Source organism: Ursus arctos, unplaced genomic scaffold, assembly GCF_023065955.2.
Source record: "Ursus arctos isolate Adak ecotype North America unplaced genomic scaffold, UrsArc2.0 scaffold_31, whole genome shotgun sequence".
NCBI classification, from domain to species: domain Eukaryota; kingdom Metazoa; phylum Chordata; class Mammalia; order Carnivora; family Ursidae; genus Ursus; species Ursus arctos.
The window spans coordinates 21,780,360-21,789,085 of record NW_026622997.1 but is presented as its reverse complement, the minus strand read 5'-3'; positions in this window follow the sequence as shown (position 1 = coordinate 21,789,085).

Sequence of the window (8,726 nt, the reverse complement as noted above, 5' to 3'; positions counted from 1 at the left end):
TCTGATTACTCTAGGGAATATGTGAAGCGCTTAGGCTGGTCAATCAAACCACACCTACCTGGTAAAGTATATGTGTCATAAAGCAGATTTATAATAGAAAATAATTTTCAAATGGTGTATAGTTTGATTTAAAACCGCTCTACCATTTGCCAGCCACATTAAACAAAACAATAAGAAACTACGTGGGCTAATTCAAAAGGAATGCAATATTCCACATAAGAACTTAGTCGAGGTGTTTTATGTAACCACAAGTCTTGCCTGTTGGTATGCAGACATTTATCTACAGAAAGTTTAGTGTCCTCAATTTTTGGTAGAGACAACACGCAAAACATCCTCCCTTAAATGCATTAATTGTTGTCTGAAGAATTTACATTTTTCCCTAAATTATTTGGCAGCCCAGGTAAGAGCATAACAAAATTCTCCCCTCCTCTCCTTGTAAGGGATGTAGTAGTGCGGGGAAGATAATAATAAAAGCATAGACTCTGCAAAACTGAGCCTTTCTGGAGCAAAAAAAAACCTGAAAGCCTTCAGTTTCACCCCAGATTTAGAGTCCAAAGTTCAAATCAAATGCCTGAAACTATATCCTTTTGCTCTCTTAGATCTATCTTCAGCCTCCAAATCCAGCGAATGTTTTTCCCACAAACGACCTTCCAAACATGTTAGATGACTTTCATGTTCCATTTGTTTTTCAAATTACATCAAGTGATTTTTTAAAATGAGACTTAAAAACACGCCGTCGTGTGTTTCATCTAGTAACAGAAATGTGCGATCCTCTTAATGACCCTGAAATCCTTAAACCTGAGTCTTTTTCCCGCGTAAATGATTCTTGTATCTTAACACACCTTGTCCGTTGTCACATTCAAATGCAGGCAGGTGTTATAACTAGACACTGAATGGGAAGAAGGTACATGCATGTGTGAAAAGCCAGGATGTGAAAGTGGAAGCATGCCGAGGGCGGGAACGAAGGGGAGAAGGAGAGAAGGGTGAAACTCTGCAGGTTCACAGGCATTTGGAAAAGAAGTACATCATGGCAGGTTCCTTTTAGCACAGATTATACCTTTAAATTTGGGAATATAATAAATATAATATTAAATATATAATAATTATAAAATATAATAAAAAATAAAGTCAGGAATAAACCTGGATGGGCAGAAATCAAAACACAAAAGAAGGAGGGAAATTAAAACGAGTACCTCAGGAATTTAAATAAATTCAGGTGCCCACATTAAAAAGAAAAAAAAAAAAAAAGGAAAGGACTCCTAGAAGTAGAGCACTATCTTTGTTGCAATCTTATAATCTTGGGAAATAGCATGAGAAAGAAGAGCGGAGACAGACAAACATCATTCTTCATCCAGTAAATTTTACAATGGATTCTGGAAAACAGAGACCTGGCTCTCTTGGTGTTACCTCCTTGCAAAATGATTGTCATTAAAACCTAGTAAGTTTTCATTTCGTTCCAGAAAATTAAATGCACAAGTTGGGGGATCTAACTTGGACTACAGTTTCCCAAAATGGGTTTACGATACCAAAAAAGGGTGGGGGGGCTCCGAAAGCCTGTGTCCTTCTAGCCCTGGAAGTCTGATTCTTTGTTTCCTTCCTGGTAAGACACATTTAATAACGTGAGCACTTTTTGCCTCAGGATTACCATGGATATCCACTGAAATATATGACAATACTCTGTAAACTGTAAAATATCATGGGAAAGCCAGGGATATTATTATCAATATACATGAAAGAAGATTTTTCTAAGTTACGGTTGACAATCCACTAAGAGTGAGACAACACCTAGTTGGCCTTAGCAGAAGAGCAGTGAGTGAAGGGATGCTGATTTCCTCCTTACTGGTTAGGCTACACTGGTAAAAGACCTTAAAGGAAATGATTTCCATCTTCCTATGTCTAAGTAGCTGGTAAGGAAGAAGGACCACTTGCCTTACTCTTTGTTGAGAACAGAACCAAAATAGCCAAATAGAAATTACAAGGAGATTTCAGTTGGTTAGAAATTGACTATAAATACCTATAATCATTTTCCAATCCAATTTCTTATAGTTTTAGGTGTGGGAAAAGAAAGACGTTGGTAATTCTCTGTGTGAAAAGCACACTCTTGAGACGTGGAGGGTATAATGTGCCCAGCCCGATAAGGCAGGAATCCCTTCTCCCCACTGAGAAGTGGATGTGTTTTCATGTATATAAATCTGTGAAGAGAGGGGCACCTGGGTGGCTCAGTCAGCTAAGCATCTGCCTTCGGCTCAGGTCACAATCTCAGGGTCCTGGGATTAAGCCCTGTGTTGGGCTCCTTGCTCAGCAGGGAGCCTACTTCTCCCCCCCCCCACACACACACACCACTCTCTCAAATAAATAAAATCTTTGAAAAAAATAATAAATCTGTGAAGAGAGTCAAGAGTTACAAAGCGCACCCCTTCAATGGCTATACCACAGGCCCATGAAGAACTCTTGCTTCCTTCGCTAATCTTCAAGAAACAGTTTTCTAGAGTGGGTACTTCCCATTTCCCAAGAACCTCTTCCTTCTTGTTCTTTGAAAATCACACCTCACTATAAATTGCCCCTAACTCTGTGAAATAGGGCAAATAAAAGTCACCCCCTTCAATTCCCAACTGCCTCAGCTTGGAAAATAGAGCAACAACTTCATCATATTCAAGCATCCACATATATTCAAAGGTCTGTGACTTTCGACAAATTCCTGATTATTTTGAATAGAATTTTTAAAACTGAGTAAAGAGAGACCAATAGTTGGCCAAAAACTCAGCTATGATATCTGATGGTTTAGGAGAAAAAAAGACCATGAGAAGACTGTCAGAAAGAGAAAACAGTCCTCATACAGAACCCACTACCAGCTTTCTCAGTCTGTACTAACCAAAGCCAGGCAGCTGGAAAGTGCTGGGATTCCACACTGAACCTTGTGCGCAGTGTGCTGACTTGACTGGCGGCCAGCGTGTGGCCACAGAGGCGCCCAAAGGGCACTGCTCCCTATGGAGCACCTTGGGAGGACCTGCCAGAATTGCTTTCACTAAAGCCTGCCTGGCTCACCACCACTGAGAAATTCTCGCAAGCTCCCATCTCGCCAGTGCTGGATTCACACAGGGAGTCCTTTATCCAAGAATTCTGCAAGTACGCACAACAAATTTCTAAACCACCCATAAGGTGAATTTATTCCTTTAATTATGTTGCTTGTGTGCTTTTGTTAGTTTTTCCTTGTAAAAAGAGTATTATTTTAAAACCATATCAGAATAGGTAAATCCATAGAGTTTCTAGGCATTGGGAGGAAGGGAAGAACCAGAAGAATTTGCTTAAGGTATTTGGGGTTTCCTTTTGGGGTGATGAAAATGCTTGGAACTAGATAGACGTATTTGCACAACACTGTGAATGCACTAAATGCCACTCAATTGTCCACTTTAAAACAGTATTATGTTATGTGAATGCCACTCAACTAAAAAAGGTATTAGAATGGGATTGAAGATTCAGAGTGAAGGGCCTTGTGTTAATTAGAAAAATCAACCTCCCAGCCCATAAGAAAACATGCCATTTCCTTCTTTGTTTCTTATGCAGAAGCTCTGCCATAGTCACACTCAGAAGCACATGAAATCATCTTTCCCAACCCGGAGAAGTTTTGGCCCTGCAATGAGTTACTCAACAGCAATTGTTCCTCTGGCGCCTGGCACTTGGCATTTAACATCTTCCTGCCCTTTGAGGCTCAGGAAACAATGGAAACACTGTCTTCCCTTTTCAGACATGTTACAACTCTCACAAAAAGATTGTCATGAAAAGGTTCTTGTCCAATGGACTGGTTGAAGTATGTCCAATTATTATTGATAGTACTTTTCCTCAGACTAATTTATTCAATGACTCATCTCTGTAGGATTCTTTAAACAAAACCTATTTGGAATTTATCTATCTTGGAGAACAGCACCCAAGCACAGATATTTCCCACAGAAAGGGATGTGTTTGAAAAAACACAAACACCAAAGAGATCAGACTTGTGGTTATTAGAGGTAATGGATAGGAGGAGGGGGGGTTGGAGGAAGGTGGTCAAAAGGTGCAAACTTCCAGGGGCGCCTGGTTGGCTCAGCTGGTTAAGCGTCTGACTCTTGATTTCAGCCCAGGTCATGATCTCAGGGTCCTGGGATTGAGCCCCGTGTCAGGCTCTGCGCTCCATGCAGAGTCTGCTTGTCCCTCTCTCTCTGCTCCTCCACCTGCTCATGTGTGCTCTCTCTCTCTCTCTCTCTCAAATAAATATTTAAAAAGGGAAAAGGTACAAACTTCCAGTTATAAGATAAATAAGCACTAGGAGACCATGTACGACATGATGACCATATTAACACTGTTCCATGGTATACAGCAAAGTTGTTAAGGGACGAAATCCTAAGGGTTTCTCATCACAAGAAAAATTTTTTCTTTCCTTTTTGTAGTATCTATAAAGATGACTGATGTGAAGTAAACCCAGGGCAGAAATCATTGCACAATATATGTAAGTCCAACCATCATGCTGTACACCTTAATTTATATAGTGATGTTTGTCGATTATTTTCCAATAAAACTGGGAGTTTGAAAGGTGTGTTTGGAATCACCTGGTATATTAGCAAGAGTTCTCCAGAGAGATATATAAAGAAATTTATTGCATAGCCCATTTATTGGCTCATTATTATAGAGGCTGAGAAGTACCAAGATCTGAAGTTGGCAAGCTAGAGACCCCAAAAGGTGATAGTGGAGTTCCAGTCCAAAAGCCATCAGGCTTGAGACCCATGAAGAGCCAGTGTTTCAGTTTTCAATTCAAATCCAAAGACAAGAAGAGACTGATGTCCCAGCTCAAAGCAGGCAGATCTTCCACTGACTGGGTGATGCCCAACCACATTAGGGAGTGCAATTGACTTCATTCAGCCTACCAATTCCAATGTTAACCTCATGCAGAAACACCCTCAGACACACCTGTGGCCCAGCCAAGTTGACACATAAGATTAACCATCACCTGGTCACAGAACCTGGACCAGGTATCACATGCCTCACAGCTCCCAACACAGGGTCTTGAAAGAAAGAAGAAAGAAGAAAGAAGAAAGAAGAAAGAAGAGAAGAAGAAGAAAGAAAGAAAGAAAGAAAGAAAGAAAGAAAGAAAGAAAGAAAGAGAAAGAAAGAAATTCAAATATTTGTTGACAGGGGAATGCAGTCTTTATTTTCTCCAAATTTGTTAATTAAGAAATATATTCTGTAAAAATATTCAAGTAGTCCTCAGGCCCAATGAACCATTTAAAATAAACTACATTCACTTTATTAGCCTTGAATGAAGGATGTAACTGCTTATAAAAATGAGCCAGGGAAGAGCTCCTGATGACATAAGGCCACTTTCTTGATCCCTTTCAGACCTGTAGAAGTGTCCAGAGATGGGTAGGTGAGGACCCGAAGGAGGACTGCTTCTGAAGATAGCTGAAATATGTGGACTGAGAATTTTTGTTGTAATATGTTAATGTAACTAGCATAATTGGAAGGAAACATTCTACACCAACACAGAGAGAGTATATTAAATCATGCACTTATTCAAATGGCATAGAGGTTTAGGGCATGGACTGAGGGGAGAAAACACCTAGCCAAGGAAAACAACCTGACCATGCCCATTGGTTCCAGGCAAGATTTTCAATCTGTTTCTTGAGTTGTCAAATGCGGAAGGCAGCATTTACCTTATGGTGCCTATGTCAAGTAATTCAGACACTACTCAATATAGTAGAAACATTCTATAAACATCAGCTATCATTTACCTATGTGGACATTTGGGAAATTTGTCACACACATGGCTAAAGAGCTGTCTTCATCCAAGACTGAAGGTTTCAGCCCATCAGATGGACCACAGGACAGCAGTCAGAAGCCACAAACACAGCTCCACCGTATGATTAGATTAATATCCCAATCAATCTACCCAAGGTTACAAACTTATTGCAGGCAACATGGCCATAAGGAGCGGAGGCAGGTGCAGCCTGTCTCCAGGAACCCCCGAGTCCCTATAAGGGTATGGGACATGTTAATGTGCTGCCCACACAATTAAGGATGTGGCGAGATCCAAGAGCCCCTTTCCTGCTGTGGATGAAAGAGGAAAACGGAAGCCAGCATACCCCAACCATCTCTAGGTTATTAATGGAAATTATGATCATTCATGTCATTCCTGATCATCAAGCCAAGCTCAGCAGTGGTCAGAAGAGTGGCAGAGTCCAGTCCCATGGACTCTGAACTGCCTCTCAGCCTCATTCGCCAGCCTCCTGGGTGGCCAACTTCCCCACCAAAGTCTATCTGCTGACTCTGCTTAATGCCCTTCATGTTCTAAGTGTGACCATCTTCAATGTAAACATAATGTTCCTTTTACTTCCAATGCCTTCCAGTGTAGCTGTCCCAAAGCTAGCTTCCCATCCTCTATGTGGCTAGATCAAACCCACAGGCTGAGTACCAAAGGGGTAACACCCAGGCAAAGGGAGTCAGAGGCATTTGAAACAACATAGTGTTGTCTCCTTCACTCACCCACACTGATGTCTGATGGACCCCAGCAGAGACGATTACTTGGAGAAAGGAAAAGAGCCTCAAGCCTTGTGAATAATTTATCACAGCACAAAGTGAGAGAAGACAGAGGGCAGGTTTTAGGAGTGGAGGAAGATAAGGGGCAGGAGAGGAAAAAATACACACCAGGCACTGGATAGCTAGGTTCAGGGCTCAGGAGCACTGAGAGAGACTGAGTACCTGACATAGTGAAGACAAAAAAGCAAAAGAAGGATAAATCAGGAACCAGAAGCAGGAGGACACCAAAGAAAAGACCCCATCTACTGAGGAGCAGCTTTTCCATTGCTCTTCCCTCATTTAGCAGAGGAGTCAAAACACACCCTATGGTTCACATGAGAGGGAATGCAATAATGTCCTACAAGGTTAGTTGATAAACAATCAAACGTTTTACGACATGGGGGAAGGGGTGATAATGGCTCTTAATTGCCACATAAATTTTAAATGGTTCTTCAGCTCTAACCTTCCCTGCAAAGCATTGGATCATGTTATTGGCCTCATGCACACAGCTGGCCTCCATAGTTACACCTTCTTGGAGGTCTCTATGTGCAACTTGAATCAATTAATTCCTAACATATCAAAGCCCAAATTTTGCCATGAGCCTATGCTGACTTGAGAAATTGGCATCCTAATATGTGTTGAAAATAATGCTACACCTTCTCTCCTCAATCACGCATACTGTGTTTTAGTGGTGGGATTAAACCCAAGGATCTGAGTTTCTAGTACATTTGGCCTTTGAGCAATGCAGGTTTCAACTCTGCTGGTCCACTTATATGCAGATTTATTTTCAATACATATAGTTCTGTAAATGTATTTTCCTTATTTTTTTTTAAGATTTTATTTATTTATTTGACAGAGTTAGAGACAGCCAGCTAGAGAGGGAACACAAGCAGGGGGAGTGGGAGAGGAAGAAGCAGGCTCATAGTGGAGAAGCCTGGTGTGGGGCTCGATCCCATAACGCCGGGATCACGCCCTGAGCCGAAGGCAAATGCTTAACCGCTGTGCCACCCAGGTGCCCCTGTATTTTCCTTATGATCTTAACAGCATTTTTCTCTAGCTTACTTTACTGTATGAATATAGTATTTAATATATATAACATGCAAAACATGTGATAACCAACTGTTTATGGAATTTTGTGACTTCTGGTCAAAATAAGCTATCAGTTGTTTGGGGGACTCAGAAGTTACACACAGATGTTCGACTGTGTATGGGTGGGGTAGTACACCTAACCCCCACTGTTGTTCAAGGGTCAACTGTATTCCAATACATTTTGATCCAGGTAGCACCACATTAAACAGAACACTGAGATTTTGAAGGGAACTTACAACAATCTCTGTGATTTCAAGCTGTACATCTCAAACATTAATATGTACCTGAATCACCTGGGGGTCTTGTTACACTGCATTTCTGATTTGGTAGATGTAAGTTTCTAACATGCTCCCATGTGATGCTGATGGTACTGGGTTACAGTCACACTTTGAGTAGCAAGTGAAGAACATGCAAAAGTAAATAGTGTCAGTTTCCAAGATGGAGTGAGAGTAGTATTAATGCAGCTTCAAAGAAACAGTTAGAAGGATCCCTAGTGACCATAAGCATGGATTCTTGAGATCATTCAACAAGTCACCCACGGAGGAAGAAACCTTTTCAAGATTTTGGTGAGAGAGCACATGTGTACAAGCAGGAGGGGCAGAGGGAGAGGGAGAAAGAATCTTGAGCAGACTCTGTGCTGAGTGTGAGCCCAATGTGGGCTGGATCCCATGACCCTGAGATCACAACTTGAGCCAAAACCAAGAGTTGGAACACTTAACCGACTGAGCCATCCAGTTGCCCCAGAAAGAAACCTTCTAATCACTTCTAAATCTTAAATCAACCTCCGGTGCTCTAAAATCCAAAATCCGAATGGTAATTTTGCCCATGTGAATCTCCTTCCTGAAAGTTTCATCAAAAACATTCAGCTGCAAGGCTTTCATTCTTCGCTTATAAAAGGAGCAGATCAAAGTTTATGTTTTCTGATCCAGCTTCATTCAAGATCTTTGGTGGAAAGTGGTGGTGATGCAGGTGCAGAGAAGAGGGTCTCATCAGCTGGAGACTAGATTAAAAGAAAATTGAAAATATATTCTCTAATTCCACTCTCTCCTTTTATTAAGGAAACTTTTATCATTTTGATCTCTTCAGAGTCA